We start from the raw sequence: 21,070 nt of genomic DNA, 5'->3' as shown, positions 1-21,070 counted from the left end.
ACCAGCAAATAGCTTTTATGTTCAATGATTTGAATTTTTTACAGTTCTGTTGAAATAAATGTTAGAAAATTATGCAAGCGTTGAGTTTCGGCCTTGTTCGTACGACATCATATTTTCTAGTTCATAGCGCAAAACGTTAAACTCGTCTTCTGTCTGTTCTTTCTCGAATTTCTGCGCTAATCACTAGAAAAGATAGCTAAGAAACTACTCAATATTGTACAAAGTATCTTATATTTGTACTTCTTTGCAGGTCGTGGATTATGGCGAATGTAACAAATGTTTTAAGCAATGCAAATGTCCACGACGAGCATTTTTGTGTGCATACACCAGGGGACGCATTGGGGACACTTATTTATGGTCTTTGAAAAAACATTATTTTCAATTTTAATCTTGCTAATTCCTTTTTATGCGTCTCCATCGCTACGATGAGTGCTTGTGTGCAAAGATGCCATCCAAAAAGCGCTGGACCACCCTGCCAACCCGTCACTGACCACCGGGGCAGAATAGAAAACACTCAATGCATGCAACGTTGTAGGCTAGAAGAAATGCCTCTTTAGAGTTAGTCTTGTTGATGATGCTGTGCTTGTGCATATATTGAGCTACTTTAGACCCAAGCATTCAAAATCCGCAATCTAGCATTCGCCTCATGTAGCAAATGGTGTTTTTATGTTAAGAAAGTGTAGCTGGGTTATGAGCTGCAACGTTATAGAACAAGAATAACGCACTTGAAGAGATTCTGTCCTATAGCAAGCCAAGAGTTTGCCTGACTCTGCTGCCTCAGTGACTCCCAAACGCTGCTGTTGTCAGCGCTGCTGTGGTATATGCAGATAAGCTGAGCACGTCAGCGAAGATAGCCGTCACCATCTAGGACTCGTAGTGGCTCCTGTTGGCAGGTTACCGCAGGAATCTCCACCATGGCGCACCAGACTTTGCTGCTTCTTCTAGCTCTCATTGTGATTGGTGGTTCGCTTGGACAGTTTAGGTGAGTGAACTCGAAATTATTTTAAATAGTCGACGTTCGGGAAAAGATACTGGCACTCGCCGAAGTGTCTCTCGCATCGATTCATTTGTATCTATTTTTTGAGGACATAAAGATGCCACACGACGCCATGCTCTCACTCAGTCAAGGAAGGGATCTAACGTACAAGAGAATATTTTTGCATACGCTCCGCAAATATCAGTAGGTTTCATCGTGACTATCATGGGAAGCTGAAGCATCAAGCAACACAAGTATGCAAGGGCAGTTAGATGTTTCACGAAGCCATAATGGTGCCTTCATTCACTTAATTTCCTTCATAGCACAAACTATTACAAAAGCGCTCATGCACTGTTTAATGTACGAAAGTGAAAGCGAGACCCAGATTGTGCTAAATACGTGCGTCACCTTAGCGCCATGGTCAACAAGACGCGTGTCAAGAAGCGTGTGTGCAAGGATCACGACATCACCACACCGATTGCTCGGAACAAACAAGAGACAGTAGGTCCCAGTAGGTGCGCTCTAGCCTGGTACTCTGCCCTGATAAAAGGAAACAAGAAAAGAAACAGGTGAATGAGGACCAGGAATGGAGGCGATGCGTATGCACGTTGCACTGCCTCCCTATTAAGTTAAGGACGTGGGTCTCGCTTCATGATATTTCCGAAAATTCCAAGAAGGCATTGTGGTCTGCAATAAAGTTGCAGCGTCCGGGCATGGGCCCAGAACAGCACCCTCTGACAGTGAAAAATACAATATTTACAACGTTGGCGCGGATATGGCCCTATGGCACTATCACACCTCCTAATCATATTCGTATCATTGCCTTGAGTTTCGACAGGTGTTCAAGAAATGGTGTTTCTTTTGCCCAAGTTTTAACACGGTGAGCTTGTTGACTGCCAGAATCACTAATATGCGTGGTCATCCTGTTGCACTCATTAACAGCAGAAGGCATGCGGGAAAATACGATACGCCTGTCCAAGTACGTCGCAAGCACAACGTATCGATCAACGATCCGCACGGCCGAATGCTGCTGCAGTTCGGTGCACAAGATGAACATGGTGGCAAACTATCGGCGTTTGTCAGTGCCTAGTACAGATATAATCAGTTCGTTTGCGCAAAATGGCAGTGGAATATTGGCCACAATGCTGGTTAGTAATTAGTGGTGCACCTAAACCAAAGCATGATGAACATAGGAACAAACATGATAGGTCTATTGCTGTTACATATATACATAATGTCGGCTCATAATTATCTTTAAAGCACACAGGACCACAGAATGTCGTATGATATTCAATGACTTCCTTGATTTTCCCTAAATTGTTTATCTTTAGGCTACCCTATCCTTGGGAAACTGGGCATGTGCCACCGGATGCTCTGCCCTAAACTTCATGGAGTCTGACCCACCATTTAGTGCCACTGAGCACACCTTTGTACTACGTAATAAAAGAAATAATCACCACCTAAACATGTACATAGAATGTCGACTCATATGTATATTGCGTTCTGGGGTTTTGCGTGCCAAAACCACAATTTTATTATGAGGCACGCTGTAGTGGGGGACCCCGGATTAGTTTTGACCACCAGGGGATCTTTAAAGCACATTGACCTCCTAGTGAAATAGCGCATGATATTTATTCATTTATTTAGGCAAAGTGTACATTTCTAAATGTTCTATAAAGGAAGAGGGGGAAACAAGAGCTGAAAAGCAGAGAGCTTAACCAGATTAAGTGTCTGGTTGGCTACTCTTCACAGGGAGATGGGGTAAGGGAAGATAAGAAAACAAGAGAATATTTTTATTAAAGAAGCTTAAGTTAACCCATTCTATAGTTTTTCGATGAGTCCCGTTTCTTTTAAAAAAGCACACTAGCTTTTTAAAGCCGTTCGGTTGTCAATCTTGTCGAGCGTGGTGCTGAGGACTTTTCCTTGTGCATTGAAACGACGACAGTCACACAGAAGGTGGGCTATCGTCTCTTTGCGCCCACAAACTTCACATTCTGTACTTGTGGCCATTCTGATGAAGTACGAGCACGCATTAGTAAAAGCTACTCCAAGTCATGGACGACAAATCAGAGTTACCTCCCGTCGCCGTAAGCCATGTGGGAGGCGGAGCTTCAGACAAGGATTCAGGGAAAAAAAGTGCTGGTTTTCAAAGTCTGCCGAATTCCAATGGGCCAACGTAAGCTCGCGAGCAAGCAAACGGAGCTTTCCCGCTGCGTCTGTTCTTGAGATCGGGATAGCGACGCAATAATAGCCACTGTCATGTGACGATCGAGCGGCTGCGTCTGCTTGCTCGTTTCCAAGGATACCACAATGACTTGGCAACCATTGAAATACGATGTCATGTTCTTTCTGAATTTCCTGATGGCAAATTTCTCGTGCGTCCGCGACAAGTCGTTCGTGGGGTACCCGGCGTAATGCAGAGAGCAAACACTAAAGGGCGACCTTGGAATCGCAGAAAATGGACCAATTCTGGGGCGTTTCTTGATTGATCAATTGAATTGCTGCCCGTAGAGCTGCAAGTTCGACAGCAGTCGTTGATGTCAAGTGTGATGTCCTGAATTTTATCTCTGTAGATTTTGCTGGGACAGATACTGCAGCTGCTGAAGTAGAGTGCAAGACCAACCCATCGGCGTAAACATGTAAGCAAGCGGTCACTGTGGACGTCATGTAGTAGCAATAATGATGCTTCCTTCAATGCTGCTGACCGCATTTGTGCCTTCTTCTTGATGCCTGGAATGTTAAGACATATTCGAGGTGAATGCTGAGACCACCGTGGCAAAGGTCATGCTGCTGGGACGTAAAATTCGATAGTAGCGATGTTCCGTAAGTAGTCAGGAGACGGCTGAAACTCGTCTGCTACCTACATTGTTGGCAGGTAAGCAATATGGCGAAAAGGTATCCTTGCGACATGTCCAATGTGCACTCTTAGAGCATCGACTGCAATGTACGTTGCTATAGGGTAGTCACGCGCTATGGTGATTGTGGCTGCTGTGGATGCACACTTAGGCAGGCCGAAGACAAGTCTGTAGAACTTCAGCTTGTATACTCTGGAGTGTGCGAAGGTTCGTTTTACTGGTGCTCCCCAGCCTTGGCAGGCTGTATCTTAGGAAGCCCATAAATATTGCATGGTATAGCTGTAGGATCGATTGCACAGATGCACCCCAAGACTTGTCAACGACAAATTTGATTACATGGGCCATTACAGTCAACATCGTCATCACCATCATCAGCTTATATTTATGTCCACTGCAGGACGAAGGCCTCTCTCTGCGATCTTCAATTACCCCTGTCTTGCGCTAGCTAATGCCAGCTTGCGCGTGCAAATTTCCTAACTTCATTACCCACCTAGTTTTCTGCCGGCCTCGACTGCGCTTCCCATCTCTTGCTATCCATTCTGTAACGCTAACTGTCCACCGGTTATCCATCCTACGCATTACATGGCCTGTCCAGCTCCATTTTTTTTTCTCTTAATGTCAACTAGAATATCGGCTATCCCCGTTTGCTCTCTGATCCACATCGCTCTCTTCCTGTCCTTTACCGTTAAGCCTAACTTTTCTCGTTCCATCGCTCTTTGTGTGGTCATTCACTTCTCGAGATTCTTTGTTAACCTCCAAGTTTCTGCCCCATATGTTAGCACCGGTAGAATGCAATGATTGTACACTTTTCTTATCAACGCCAGTGGTAATTGCTCCCAGTCAGAACTTGGTAGTGCCTGCCGCATGCACTCCAACCCAATTTTATTCTTCTGTAAATTTCCTTCTCATGATCAGGGTCTCCTGTGAGTAATTGACCTAGATGAACGTACACCTTTACAGACTCTAGAGGCTAACTGGCGATCCTGAATTCTTGTTCCCTTGCCAGGCTATTGAACATTATCTTTCTTTTCTGCATATTAATCTTCAACCCCACTCTTACACTTTCTCGGTTAAGGTCCTCAATCATTTGTTGTAATTCGTCCCCATGGTTGCGTAATAGGACAATGTCATCTGCAAACCAAAGATTGCTGAGATATTCGCCGTTGATACTCACTCCTAAGCCTTCGCAGTCTAAGAGCTTGAATACTTCTTTTAAGCATGCCGTGAATAGCATTGGAGAGATTGTGTCTCCTTGCCTGACCCCTTTGTTGATAGGTCTCTTTCTACTTTTCTTGTGGAGAACCACGTTAGCTGTGGAATCTTTGTAGATATTTGCCAAGATATTCATGTAGGCCTCCTGTACTCCTTGATTACGCAATAACACTATGACTGCTAGTATGTCTACTGAGTCAAATGCATTTTCATATCAATGAAAGCCATATATAGAGAGGTTGATTGCACTCCGCATATTGATCGATTACATGATTGATGACATGGATATGATTCATCGTAGAATATCCCTTCCTGAAGCCAGGAATCTCGTATCTGCGGACGTGTCACGCCGGACGCCCAGATGCAGATATCATCTGCAAAGATGGATATCTGGACCGTCCTTGGCAATGATCCAACTAGGCCTAACAGTGCTACGTTGAAGAGCGTGGCGCTTAACACTCCGCCTGACGGCAAAGCTTTGCTGGTTAGATGGTGGGATGTCATTCCATCCTCGCTAAGCACGAAGAATAATCTATCCTCCAAATAGCTATGTCCAAACTATAAAATTTGTAGACAAGAATAATTATGCAGTACACAGCAAGGCAATTCTCTACTGGGGAATACTGTCACGTAGTCGTGACGGTGATTAAAACAGTGCTAAAACTGTGAATGACGAAACTGATTCTTTATTGGGCGCTCCCGTGCCCAGCAAAGAAAGTAACTCACTTTACAACGTCTGGAACCTTCGATGACTCATGCATAAAAGCCTACGTGTCTCACCGCTGATCAGTTTTTTATCGACGACCTACGATTGTGCTCGCCGCTCTTGTTGTAAAGTGAGTTACTTTCTTTGCTGGGCACAGGAATAGCGGCGCCGTAGGATCCTGGCGCTGGCGCGGAGGGGCAATAGCCTGGCTTGCAGCAGCGGCGTAGCTCATTGATTCCGGCTGAAGCTGCGGTGGTTCGGGAAGTCCGAGTGATTGCTGGATTTCCTCCCGCACGATATCGGCGATGGAAGCAACTTGAGGCTGCGACGATGGTAGCGACTTTTGCAGCTCTTCGCGCACGATCGCCCTGGTGGTCTCTCGCAGGTCGTCGGAGGAGAGTCCTTGGACGTCGGCGTAGTGTGGCGTCGAACGGCGATTGTATTGCCGGTTGCGCATGTCCAATGTTTTATCGATTGTCGTAGCCTCCGAGAGAAAGTCTTGGACTGTCGTTGATGGATTCCGTATCAGTCCGGCGATTAGCTCCTGCTTAACTCCCCGCATGAGCAAGCGAACTTTCTTGTCTTCGGGCATAGCGGGGTCGGCGTGCCGGAACAATCGAGTCATTTCTTCGGTGTAAATACCGATGCTCTCATTCGAGAGCTGTACATGGTTCTGCAACAAGGCTTCAGCTCTTTCTTTATGGACGACGCTCGTGAAGGTGTCCAGAAATGCAGCTCGAAAGAGGTCCCAGGTTGTTAGTGTACGCTCTCTATTCTCGAACCAGGTTCTGGCACCGTCTTCAAGAGAGAAGTAGACATGACGCAGCTTTTCGTCGCAGTCCCACTTGTTGAATGTAACCACCCGGTCGTATGCCTCCAGCCAGCTTTCGGGGTCTTCACATGGCGAACCACGGAAAGTCGGCGGCTCTCTGGTTTGTTACATCACGATCGCAGATGTTGGCATAGGGCCTCTCATGGGAGCTGCTGCCGAGGTCATGACTTTTGTCCTCTTGGTCTTGTCGGGTAGGGGTTCACACTTCAGCGGCAGGTTTAACAGCCTGCGGCTAGCTTACTGGTCGGGGTAGGCGTCGACGTCTTCTGCATGGTGTGGGCTTGGCTCACAGCTGGACGGGGGGTCCGGTACAAGGACATAAAAGCACCTCCACCAGATGTCACGTAGTAGTGACGGTGACCAAAACAGTGCTAAAACTGTGAATGACGAAACTATAAGCGTCTGTGACCACAGACGACGAATAGAAGCATCGATAACGTTCGAGAAACTTCCGATACATGCAGGCGCGTCCGGCGCCGTGCGATAACGTTTAACATTTCTTAGCCGGTGAAAAGCGTTCACCGGTGAAAGATAAACAAGTACACGTGCCAATACGAAGCAAAACGCGTCCCTATGACGCCTCACTATATGTCTCTCAACCAAATAGAACGGCTTCATATATTCCACGCCTGCACTGATTTTCTTAAATTTCTTAGCTTTGGGCTACCCCATTCTTGGGCCATCGTATATTTTCCCATTCTTGACCGATCCTCCAGAATGGGTATGTGCTACTGTGGCACAAAGAGCATAGAATTCTTAAATGTATTTAAATATGTGTCGTACTTCTCTAGGCATACACCTCTCATCATCATTCGTTTCCTCTATAAGCATATTACACCGCCTTTGTTCTATTAGCATGGCTGTGTTGAAGTCTCACACTTTTCCTTCGCCTGATTTAGTGTTTTGCGATTTCGCATAGCTTGTGAATAGTGTAGCGTATAAACATGGACAGTGCATGAAATTAAGGTTGTGGCCTATGCAGTGCGTAATTAACATAAACATTGAATTATATTGCACGTTGCATAGAACAAAAGTAAACACAAGTTGACGCACCGTATTTAGTTGTATCGCATTCAACATCTTCACTAAGGTTCGTTTCACTGCACATGCATTCCAACATGTGCGTTGGATCTGCATAACTTCTGGTTTTTCTTTTTCTTTTCTTTTTTTTTTTTTTTTTTTTTTTTTTTTTGCTGTCAGACGAACAGTGATGCGCACAGTCAACCTTCCACTTTTCTAAAAATGTTATTCGGTTTAATCTTTGTGTTTTCAGTGTCCAGTTGCATTGGAAAGACCCAAATGTAACCTAAGTTCTAGGACGTGCACCTGGCGACCCTATTCCTATAATCTTGGAGAACTACCAAAACGTAAGACTAACGACACGTTATGCTTTTTTAAACATGTTAATTACAGGATCAAGGCATGAGTAACTATCGTGCCCCGCCTGTCCGGGAAGCTAATTTTCACAAAATCCTCAACGACTATCCGCAATGCACCGCAGCAAGCAGCATATTATTACATTGCACACGCGGGGACGCTCCAGGAAACGAGCGTTTCATTGCCCTCGCACTTGACAACTTCAATGTTAGCGCAGCTGTAATACCATCCGAGCGTAGTAGGGGTGAATTTTTGCCTGCTTAAGATTCTGAATTCTCAATTTACAGCTCATGAAGCAAACTATTAAAGTCATTTCTTGTCATGAGGTAGCAGTGACATGCTGCGAAATTAATAAAGCCGTCGCTATCCCCATTCTAACAATGCGCCACAGAGCTCGTGTTAATATTCCTCACGTTTTAGCACTTGTATTCTCAAACAGATGCAATACTTTGGCATGCTCACCATTGGAACCCCGCCCCAGTCTTTCAAGCTGTCATGGACACAGGCTCCAGTAACTTCTGGGTGCCGTCGATACACTGCGATGACAGCATGCTCTGCCGTGGGTAATCACGTGCGAACGTATCGCATCACAAACATTTGTTTGAAAGTAAATTTAAAAGTTCTCTTAAATAGAGAGGAGGCAGAAACAAAGGGCGTTTTTGGCCTAAGACTCCTGCCCCCTATAACAGCTTGGCAGAGGAAACAGACAAAATGCGCTCCTTAGACAACTACATAATCGGAAGATTACAAGATGATTGGAACGCTAATGTGCTAATCGAAAGTTTAATTCACATGAATATCCATATCAACCAAGGAATATGCGTATACTCGATGATAAATACACTCCCCCCCCCCCCCCGCCCCAAAATATACACACCTTTCTACACTTCCAACATAGCTATTGCAAACAGTTGGCTAAACAGGAAAGTGCGGTAACAATATCGCGGTATACCTTAATATCCATTACCAGTAAAATAAAGAATAAAGATATACGAGTACGTGGTTTACTGGTCACAATACAACAAACCCATCTCTCATAGTGACCCATGGAAAGAAATACCTTCTCTACCTAACTCTTACCAGAAAGTAACTGGGCTTCAAGTTTCTTAACAAAACGTCGTTTTATTATTTGAAGCACAAAAGTAACTGGAACGCCAGTGCATTTCTTCGGAAATTTCGGGAATTAATATCTCGAAACTGGTGTCATCCTGAGAATTAGATCCAAGTGGATCCTCCTTGCGAACTCCACGGCGAGAATTTGTAATAAAAACTTAATGGGTGATTTTTTGTTAATAAGACAATGATGCATTTCAATTTCTTGTGCAAGTATTGTCCGCCTCTTCGAGTAGACCAGCTTATGAACTAGAATTGCGCTATCTGCCACAGGCAACCTTTAAATTTTTTTGAAAGTGTTTGCTGAAACACCCAGTACTGCCTCAATAGTACTGCCTCAATCTGCGCACAGGTGATGTGTGTGCATGGTATAGGTGAACCATTCATGAAACCATACGCCTTGAAACTTTTGTTGATTTACACGGTTTGTCTGCGCAGTATCAAAAGTATGATATTTAACAAATATTATTTTTGGTTCATGGTCACAAAGTAATACACTTCGTCTTTCCCACGTTTAATTGGAGCTTATTGGCGTTCAACCATGGGAACAGTGGTTTAAGATGATCATATATGTTAGTGAACATCGATCAAATTATTTGACAAAATGGGACCCTCGTATCATCTTCATACATTATAAATTCTGGGTATTCTAGTCTATTAAGAATCGGAATCAGAATTTATTATTAAAGGTTGGGACAAATAACAAGTATTTAGTATACAATATCCTTCACATATATTAAAAACAATAAGGGGCCAAACATTGAGCCTTGCGGGACACAGCGTTGCATCACTCATTTTGTTAATTTCCTAGTTTCCAGTTCAAAATGTTCTCGGTTTGATAGATATCATCGCAGCAGTTCACTTGCCACGCCACATATACTGCATTTTTCTAGCTTACATAATAAAATATTGTGGTCTGTAGAGTCGAATGCTTTCGCTGGGTCTGGAAATAAACCTAACGTACATTTTCTTTGTTCCATGCTGGTAATTATTCTGTCTTTGATATATAACAAGCCCTGCTCGGTCGATTTAGGATGTTTCTTTATTGCTTTGAACACTTCTTTTTTTTAAAAAAAAAAAGGCCGACAACATTTACTCGAATTACGTCACTACAGATGAATTATCTGCCTAGGCAGGCATCGTTTGCAGGAATAACCAAAGGAATTCATTCACTAATTGAACTAATTATATCACTTAACTTATTAGTTACAAACCTCGCGGCAAGTGTTTATGCAAGAAAGCTGGAGGGAATCGTCATAAAAGTCTAATTTCATGTTTCTACATTTTAAAATCGTCATGTAGACCGAAATAACTGGCGCGAAATTATTCGTTCAAGAGAGACAGAGGGATATAAGGAAGGCAGGGATGTTAACCAGTCAAGAGTCCGATTGGCTACCCTACGCTGGGGGAAGGGAGAAGGGGAATAGAAAGAAGGGAGAGAGAGGGGGGTATAGAGACGCGCACGGACGTTACTACAGAGTGAAAGGCGTTAAATTTTACCTGATTGCGCACGCGGCACCAGAAAGCGTAGCTCTCTGTCCAAACACCCTGTGGCGTAGAAGTCTGGCGTAAAAGGAAGCTGCCGTCGGACTTCCATCTTCCCACGAGCTGATTCCGGTTGGTGCTTACTCCCGCTTGAAGATATAGCCATTACAGCAGCAAGCGCAACACAGACTGCTTTATCGCGCGATACGACGAAGCTTCATTTTACGCCTTCTTACTACGTCGCAGGGGCATTGCACCACGAGCCGCGCTTCGCGATGCTGCGTGCGTATTCAGGTAAACTGAAGGAATAATCAGACGCCAGTTATATTTGTCTACATGGCCATATTTAAATACGGACACACGTAACTAGACTTTTATGACGATGCCCTTTTTCAACTTTACAATATAAACTTAGTGCCGTAAAGTTGATATTCATCGCTTCCCCTTATTCTTCTTGCTTAGCGCATAAACCCGTATTTCAAGTTCAGTTTATTTCATCACCAGTCATGTTGAGTACCGCACTCAAACAGCCAGCAAGGTTTTGGTAAGGTACTTGGTATGTGACTTGGTCTTAAAGATATTATTTGTAGCTATGAAGCTAAATAATGTAATCAGTTTAATTTGATAATAAATTTCTTTCATTTTTCGTGCAATTGATGCCTGCCTGAGCAGACAATGCATATGTAGTGGCATGATTCGCGCAAATTTTGTACGCTTTTTTAAGTGTTTGAAGTAAAAAAAAACTAATTGAACCCATATTGACACTCACAAAATATGTTGAGTCCCGCAAACAAACTAAAAATTAAGATGCTTTCGCAGCTTCCGCCCTAGAACACTTTAGAGAACACCGCTAAAACCAAAATCAGCCAATAATTAGAAAGATCCCATGCTCCACGAGCTTTGTAAATTGATATACGCGAGCAAGTTATCGTTCTCCTTGAAATGTTGTGCTAGTAAGTACTCAATTATAATATGTGACAAAGCACTTCTATTTTTTTCTGCGACGTACTTTATTACATTAGAGGCAATGCCGTCAACCGCCGGTACAGATTTTACGTAAGCTTCCTGACAAGGCCGTTCGCCTCTGCGAAAGCTAGTCACATGAAAAGAGCTCAGGTTGCTCGTTATTCCGCCCATATTTTAACCGAGTTCCGCGCTTTCCTGATAAGCATGTGCGCCAGCTTGAATAAAATGATGAAAGCAATAGCCAGTTATTGAGTAACTATTGTCTCGCCGTTCAAATCAGTTTTCTGTCTTATACGTGGTTTTTTCTGCCTGGAATCTTCCATGCCTTTCTTGGTACACCATGGGCGCGAGAAGAAAGATATTCATAGTATCAGCGCTCCATTTGTCTGAGATCAGTTGTTAATTTATGTCTGTACTTTCTGAATTTATTGGCAAAGTTGGATCTCAAATTTATACGAACGCATGAGAAAATGAAAGAGGCCCTTAATGAAAACTGGAGAGGTTGGCATAGCCATATACGCCTAGCATACTGCTTCTCAATATGAATGTGATGATAAATGAAGTGATACATGCAGGTGACAGGCTACCACATACACATAGCACACACGAAACATACAAAATACAGATTGCAGTGTCTGGCAGAAAAGTTAAGAGCGCATTCGTAGCGCGGGATGCCCAAGAGGCACTAGACAATGATACATGACATCACTTATGCGTTTGTAGTTTTCTCTCTATCCAAGGCTTTCGCATTTCATCTTTGTGAGTGCGGGTTGCAGCGATAATTGCAGAGTATATCAGCTAAGCAACACCTGTAGAAATATTATACCGTGTACATTGTTCGCACTTTCCTTCTTTTTTTTCCTAATGTACAGGGGTGTGATTTCGTAGCGATATCTTCCACGCATTTCTATGCCACTCTTATCATCCCCCGCTCACGGCCGACTAATCCCTTTGATAACGCAGGAGGAGCGTCACTCTGACCACTGACGAAGCGCGAAAAGCATGAAAAGGAATTAGCATCATAAAAGACATCGCTACAAAATCGTGGCCCAAGTTTGAGAATCCACAGCTTCTACCAACAGCTTTAGAACGATCACTGTTGATTCTTGAGTAAAATTGAGCTTCGTAGAGCATTTGATTTCATACAATTTTGTGTGAGCACAGGAAAGTACGAGTAAGTGACCGCTTATATCAGTAGATATGATGTTACATTCGGTTAAGTAGGCCATGCAGACATCTATAGACTTTGAAATTTGAGATTTTGTTAATGTGGGGATGAAAAAAGATATCCCACACTCAGCTCGATATAGAACCTCTGGTCCGTCACAGGCCACAGCGCAAAGTATGGCAGCAGCAAATCCAGCACTTACAAAGAAAACACACGCTACATCCGGATCCACTACAATGGCGGCGTGGTGCGGGGCGTCATGGGCATCGACAGCGTGGGCGTCGGTCCGGCCACCGTGATGCAGTACAAGTTCGCCGAGATGAACCATGCACATGGCAACCCGAAACCCGAAAAGCGCTGAGCTACCCGAAAAGCGCTGAGCTACACGCGCATGCGCACAGGGTACTACAAAGGAAAAGTTCGGCCTCGCAAGGAACGGACATCGTCTGCGCCTGCGGCTTGAAACGACAGAGCCTACGTCACGGGTCTCTCCGTATAAAAGAAGCCACTCAAGCCCCGAAGCCTTCACTTGGCCGTAGCGACGAAAGTGCAGTGCACGACACTAAGCATCGTTCTGCTTATCCTGCAGGTTAGCGCAAAGCTACTGTATTTGCATATATTCGTGCTTTTTTGTCGCTGCTGCCGAGTATCGTGAGGTTTATTGGGGCTATTTGTTGAATTTCTATTTTTCTCGCCTGTTATTGTTAAGTACGACTGCCAAACTATGTCGAAAGAACTGGCCAAGATGAAGGATGAACTAAAGTCTGATTTTGCTAAAGTAAGAGACGAGATGCGACATGAACTGAAATTGTTTCGTGAAGGTTTAGAAAGAGATCTACGAACAGAAAACCGCGAGCTCAAAAATGAGCAGACTAACATGGCAAAAAGTCTGGATTTTGCACTTCACACAATTGAGGAACTGAAAACAAAACTAATGAAATTTACTGCGAAGAATGCTAAACTTGAGAGTGAAAACGCGGCTCTGCACGCTAAGTGTTCTTCTTTAGAGAGCACAGTGCAAAGCTTAGAAAACCGACTCGTGCAAACTGAGCAATACTCTCGTAAGACCAACCTAGAGATTCAGGGTGTAGTGAAGACCGAGAATGAGTGCTTGAGTGACCTACTTTCCAAACTTGGCTCTACGATCAATGAACCAATCGCTGTATCGGACATTGAAACGTGCCATCGTGTACCTACACGCAGTAGTGATCGGACGAATATAATCGTCCAGTTCAAGAGTCGTGCGAAGCGGGATAGCGTTTTCCACAAAGCCAGAAAAATGCGTCTCACAGGCACAGATCTTGGGTTGGAAGGCTCTTCTTCGGTTTATGTGAATGAACACCTTTGCCCTGCCCTGAAGAAGCTTCTCGCGATGGCCGTGAAAAGAAAACACGCGCATCACTGGAAATCGGTGTGGTCGTTTAACGGCAAAATTTTTGCAAGACAAACTGACTCATCGCCCGTTCTCCAGATAAGGTGACAACAGCTAAGAAAACAGCTGATGCCTGTCAAAAGTTCACTTATCAGCGTATAACACAAGCAAGTTTAGAACAGTTCAAACATGACGTTATGAATCACAATTGGTCACATGTTTTGAACAAAACAGATGCAAATAAGGCATATAACGAATTTATTAGAGCTTTTACCCATATGTATGCCAGCAATTTTCCAATGAAGACTGCTAAACATTCTAAAAAAGTAAGAAAGCCTTGGGTTACTCATGAGCTTGCAGAAATGATCAAAACAAAAAATAATCTCTATCATTCCTTCTTGCGCACGCGGTGTGAGTTAGCATTACAAGCATTCAAAAAATTTAGAAACAGGCTGAATGCTGAACTAAGAAAGGCAAAGGCGGCGTACTATGAGGACTTATTCGCAAATGTTTCGAGACAACGCCCAGAGATTGCGTGGCAAACGATTAATCTTGTTCTAGGTCGCCGCAAGGACGATACGCACCTGACATCGATGAAGCTGGGTTCACGTGAGATAACAGGCAGAGCACTTTCCGATTACTTTAACCACCACTTCGTAACTGCACAAAGCGATATTCCTGAAGGCAATGATAGCATAGGGGTGGCATGTCATAGCGATGCTGTTCGCGAAAGCGCTTTCTTTGTGCCTACTGATGAATATGATGTATACAGTGTGTACATGGGACTGAAAAACAGTAAAGCTTTAGATGTAAATAATTTGCAGATTAAACCTATAAAGCATGTCTTGCAATTTATTATACTTTCCATCTCTGCGGCAAACTCTCTGCGGTTACCGGTACTATGGCACGTTGCCGCGCATTTCTACCTACGAGAGCAAAACTTCAAATATACTATGGTCTCTTCTTATCGTATATAAATTACTCTTACCTTGTCTGGGCTACAACATCTAAATCTAACTTGCAGAAGCTGGTAATACTTCAAAAGAAAATCGCTCGGTATATAGAGAACGTTAATCGACTTTCACCAACAGAAAATATATTTCTTAAATACAGACTAAACCGCGTAGATAAATTATACGAACATAGATTACTAGACACGATTTACTTCTCATCCGAATATGTTAAGAATTATTTGACATCCCTTGCTCAGCTAGAACTCTGCACTCATACAAAACATGCTACACGAAACCCCGAGGTATGGAAGGTACCATGGTCTCGAAACAATTACAGCCTACAGTCTTTAACACATAATATACCGACTGTACTAAACAAATATAGGCACACAGCTACGCTAAACAAAGATGGTTTGCGTGACTACTTTCTTTCTTTATAGCGACCGATCAGTATATTGCATTCAAGTGTAAAATGTCAGTTTATGCATACCTGCGATGTGTAATGCTTGTTGTGTATTAAACCTTTCATGAAAGTGTTGTGTATAAAGCCTTCTGTGTATATGTCATGTGAGTGATACTGCCATGTAGGGGACCCTGGGCCTCCGTCAAGCTGCTACGACAGCTTTTTCCCCAGGTGTCCCTCCAGTTCCTTTTGTTTCTGGTAAATGAAATTGATTGATTGTTAATCGATTGATCGATTGAAACAACTAAAGGGTCATTACACGGCATGTTATCCAACGTTCTTACGACCAGCATAGATTTCGGTGAAAAAATCTGTAGGTGTTGGTGGCAGCATAAAAATACATTTCTCGCATTAGTTTGCTCACCAGAAAATTTCGCGCCACAGGGCGCAGAGATGCCATTTTCAGTGAAAACAGGTCCGTAGTGTACCGTGTGGCATTTTCATTTAGTCATTTATGAGATGAGTGATTGATGCTAGTGTTTTTTCTTCAGTGTTTAGGTTTCTCTGATTGTTCAGCTATATTTTTCTTCAAATAATCAGGTGTCAGAGAACAATAAGGGCATATAAATCTGTTGTCAAATTTTAAGATTTCAATAGCTATAAAAGCAATGCTAGATATATCTAGCATATCGAAGTTACAGAATGTGTGAGATAATATAACACATGATCACATGAAATATCCTCTCTCCACCTATGCGGAGTAGCACTGCCGCGTCGCACAGTCACAATGTTGAAGTGGACACCAACCTCTGTTTTGCGTCTCTCTGTTCACTACGCGATCATGTAATCAATGCCCAATAAAATAGTTAAAATACCGCTAGCACCCGTAGGCAGAGTTGTGGTTCACGCCTAGATTTGCGTGTATACCTTCCAACCTATCTTCGCGTCATAAGAAAAAAAAAGGACGCCGACCAAAAAGGCGTGTTTAATAAAATAAGCTTCGACGTTCCTGATTCCTTATGGAAATCTTGTTGGCAAACCTAGTTCAGAAAGTTTTTTGAACAAGACTTTTGAACAAGACTTGAGCCGGAACATCTGAACTTAAGCACAGCGTCTTGGTCAGCGACCTCATTTTTCTTTTTGGCATGAACTTACTACGATACCAGAGGAGATGCCGTCAAACCACCAATTTCAGCCTAACCTTGCAACACATTTATTGTCGCTGAAGGTTGCGCGGCGACTTTTGTAAAAATTTTTTCCCAAATCCCCGAATAACTCGCCGGACTATAAATAAAGTTATCGTTCTTCTTCTTTCTGGAAACTTCTTGAATATCCGAGTACCCTCAGCGCCGACAAAGTCTTCCTTTGGATCCTGCCTTTTTATTGTACAATTTCCGCTACTTAGAGACATTTTTATTGTTCAAGAAATCATGTGCTTGCACAGAGATGTCAATAAAGCCACGCTGACCAACGGACTTATGCCGAAGAATAATTCGCATTTAACATGTAATTTGACAAAAGGCAGCGACTACCGACGAATTGTCCTACAGCCCATAGAACGTGCATGCTGTGGATGCCGTTCAAACGACAATAACAATAACGTCTGCACAGGTTAAAAACAATAATTTATCGCTGTCGCCCACCAGTGCTGCATGTCACTGTAAGTAATGCAGAGGCCTCATGGTGCTAGTTGTCAAAACAAAATGAAATATGTCAAAATCATCACTAAAGAACTAACAATACCGAGTGCGTCTACTCGGTAATGTTACTGCAAGGCGAAGGTGCTCGTAAACATGTCAAACCATGGAATGTAAAAGAACGGCGCTTTGACTGTGCTGCTTATTATCGCGTTATGTAATACCCCTCCTTATTTCTTTCTTTAGATTGCATTACACTGACTGGAACTTTCTTTGACATTGACAGCATCGAAGTTGCGGGTACTAGGCTATGCATCGGTGGCTGCGACGCCGCGGTCGATTCTGGAACATCCTTTCTTAGTAGGCCCAGAGGAGAAGTCCAAGATTTGCACAGGGCTGTTGGAGCTACGCGCACTGGTGCTGGATATGTACGTACAGCATGAGAACTCCTTCCAAACCCACCTCTACTTTGCATGTGTGGCCTAGAGAACGTTAACGCTTCTATTTATTTTCATGCGCAGAACTTCTAATAGACATTTAAAGATTTTGTAAAAGGGTAGTCAAAGGTGTCATCTGGCCATAAAGAGCAATTTATCTGTCTCAAATTTCTTTAATACCCAGGCAGATGTAGTCCATTACCCTTGTCTACCAACCCTACCTGTTCCTATCTGTACCTTTTTCATACTGATCGCCACGCAGTGGCTTTTGCATCGCAATGCTCCCTACATGTCTCGTTTATTTTTTTCTATTTGAATACAGTTAAAAAAGGGTACCAGAGTTAAAGGAGGACAATGCGTGACAGGGGTCCCTGTACCTGTCACTTTGCAACATCTGCATCTTCTTGCAGAAGCTAGTTCTCGATTAAAGTTAGAGATAACATTGCACTACAACGGCACATTCGACATTTGATAATTATACAGCAACAAAAGTTCGCAAAACGCAATACTCGAGAAAATTTAGGTATATGAAACGCAAGTCATGGAATATGAAAGTTATGCAGAATAAATGTTATACAAAACTTGATGCTCGTTAGTCACAAGCAGATGCACAAAGACGCAAGAAACATTTCGAAAAACGAGAACACCCGTCTGCGCACGAGAAACCAAAGTCACGAGAGATGTGTATTCCCCCTGTGTGAACTCTAGTTTCAGCGCACAAAGTTATCAGGAACACAATCACACTAATACATTGAGTATGTGTAAAATTAAGACAAATCTTTCTTATTTATATGGTCTGACAGTGTTTTCCGGTGGTACAGTTTTTCTTTTAATATGAAATTAAAGAAGAGGTTGGCACCTTCACTGACTCCGGCTACTCCTCTTCGTAGGGAAAGCAAAACTAAAAGCACGAATAACACTAAACCCGCCACGGTGGCTCATTGGCTAAGCGTTACGCTGCTGAGCACGAGGTCGCGGGATCGAATCCCGTCCACGGCCGCCGCATTTCGATGGGGGCGAAGTGCGAAAACACCCGTGTACTTAGATTTAGGTGCACGTTAAAGAACCCCAGGTGGTCCAAATTTCCGGAGTCCCCCACTACGGCGTGCCTCATAATCAGATCGTGGTTTTGGCACGTAAAACTCCATAATTTAATTTAATTTTAACGGGGTCGCGGGATCGAATCCCGGCCACAGCAGTCGCATATCCATGGAGGCGAAATGCAAAAATGCCCATGTGCTTGCGTTGTAGTGCACGTTAAATAACTCCAGGTGGTCAAAATTAATCCGGAGCCCTCCACTATGGCGTGCCTCATAATCACAATTGGTTCTGGCACGTAAAACTCCAGAAAGAAGAAGAACGAATAACACTAAAAAACACTGAAGGACAGTCAAATTGCACGAACATTTCCTAAGTTCTACACACGAGTAAAGGAACACAGAAGATAGTAAAACGACACTAAGAGATGTACACAGTACTGTAAACAAGTAAAAGTTCACAAAACAGTGAAAACGCTCATAAGTTGGGGGTATTGCAGACGAGACGGCCTAACGTATCTTGCACATAACAGAACACGTAACAACATACGACAAAATCGAAATTAAGCGTAAATTGGAGATATACGACCTGTCGTATTTAAATGAAAAAACAGTCGGCTCAACCACGAACATGTAGCATGAGCAGATGATTTTTGCCTTTTCTAAAAAGATTTTAAAAGCTGCAAGTGGTCCTTTCCGTAGCATTTTTTCAGAGTGATCGGTCAACGGTCTAAGTACAATAAATCAGTCTTTACTTTTCGCCTCACAGTATCGTGTCGCGGGCACTCAAGAAGCAAGTGTTGTACATCTTCGACAGCGTGGTCACAATGACACTGCGGACTATAGTATTTATTGCATTGAATTTTGTGAGTTGGTATGATTCTTTAGAGTGGTGTTTTTAAAGCCACTTGGTTGTAGTTAAAAATCGAGGTTGTGTTCTCATTTGCTTAAGACATACTATGCGGTTGCTTGTGGCCATAGTTTCTTCTTGTCAACGTCATTTGTCATCTCTTGTTTCATATGATGTTGCAACTGAACTGCAATTATCGCTGATGAAGATGGTTTTCCGGTGTATATGCTGAAGTGGTGCTTATGATAATAAACGTCATTAACTTGTACCATCCTATATTTCATAAGCAGTGGATACATGCGTAGATCATAAACTGGTCCTTGGTAATCTTCATAAGTGCACAGTATTATCTTTTTTTTAATAATGCGCTCGTTATTTTTGTTAATAGTGCCCAGTATTAATTTCGTGTAACACAGTCTTCAATAATAAAAATATGTTTTGACTTAGCCGGAGAGGTATGAAGTGAGCTATATTGAAGAGGTTCCCTATAGCGCAACAGGTGTGTGTTGCTGGTTTATTAACGTGTTCATTCCATGAAAGATCGTCTGGAAACATACATCAAGAAACTTCTGCTCCTTAACCCAGGATATGGCAATTTCGGCACTTCATCTTTCTCTGCCCTTACAGTACGAAGTTGACTGCAACGAAATACGTAGCCTTCCAGCAATCATCTTCAATTTGAACGACAAAGCCTTTGCGCTGCAAGGAGAGAAATACATCATAAGGGTAAGCCCAAATTATACTTTCCTGTTACTGAGATAGCAATGTGCTTATTTCCGAGAGAAAGAAGCGGTGCTACTCACAAACAGCGCAATGCTCACGAAAGCCGCTTGCCTTGTCAACGCAACATGCTTGTCATGCTCTGCTCTTTACCAGATCCCGATCGAGGGCGGCACTGTTCAATGCTTCACGCGCATCTCTGAGTCGGATGACTTGGGATCGCGACTATGGATCCTGGATGCCGTGTTCACGCGCAGTACTACACCGTGTTCGACAGGAACCAGAACCGCGTTGGATTCGCCATGGCAGTGTAGCTGCACGCCTTCGCCGCCAGTGTGGAAAGATATATCGAACTGCGGCGTTTGTGGAGAGGCAAAGCGCTTCACTAAGCAGTGAACCAAATAAAAGCGTCAGCTCCCAACGGCCTTTCTCTTTCACACTTTTACTGGTATAATTTCCTTAATTTTCTTTCATGTGTGGGAGGCATGCTTATCTGTATGAGCCTGCTTTCGCACTGTTATAATAGTTGTTTCTCGTAATCGTTCTCACAGTCGTTTACAGTACATCACTACCCATCCAAGTCGAGCTCTTTTGTCAAGTTCCCTTATTTTATTGCAGAAAATACATGCAAAATCTTTAAATTTGGAGACCCCTAAAGCTCACATTTAATGGCAACACTTCCGTCAAGGTCACTGATCAGTTCACTTTTCAAGTTATTTAGGCAAATATACAACATCAATGTCGCTACCAACACCACATATAGAGTTTTTTTTTTTACGTCAAACAGTTTTTTAAAGCATTCCAAAGTTACTCGAAGCACGTCACTACACAATAATTATCCGCCCTAGCGGGCATCATTTGCAAGAATAATCAAAGCAATTCATTCGCTATTTCAACTAATTACATTAATTGACTTCTTAGTTACACACTTTAGGCGCATGTTTATATTGGAAAGTTGAAGTAAATTGTCA

The 21,070-nt window shown here is 43.1% G+C and overlaps 1 pseudogene; it reads left to right on the top strand.

The window, feature by feature from the left end:
* Positions 1 to 914: 914 nt before the first annotated feature.
* LOC119456986 (cathepsin D-like) lies at positions 915 to 20,413 on the top strand (annotated as a pseudogene).
* The last annotated feature ends 657 nt before the right edge of the window (positions 20,414 to 21,070 follow it).

Source organism: Dermacentor silvarum, chromosome 1 (genome assembly GCF_013339745.2).
Source record: "Dermacentor silvarum isolate Dsil-2018 chromosome 1, BIME_Dsil_1.4, whole genome shotgun sequence".
NCBI classification, from domain to species: domain Eukaryota; kingdom Metazoa; phylum Arthropoda; class Arachnida; order Ixodida; family Ixodidae; genus Dermacentor; species Dermacentor silvarum.
This window is presented reverse-complemented; position numbering and strand designations above follow the sequence as displayed.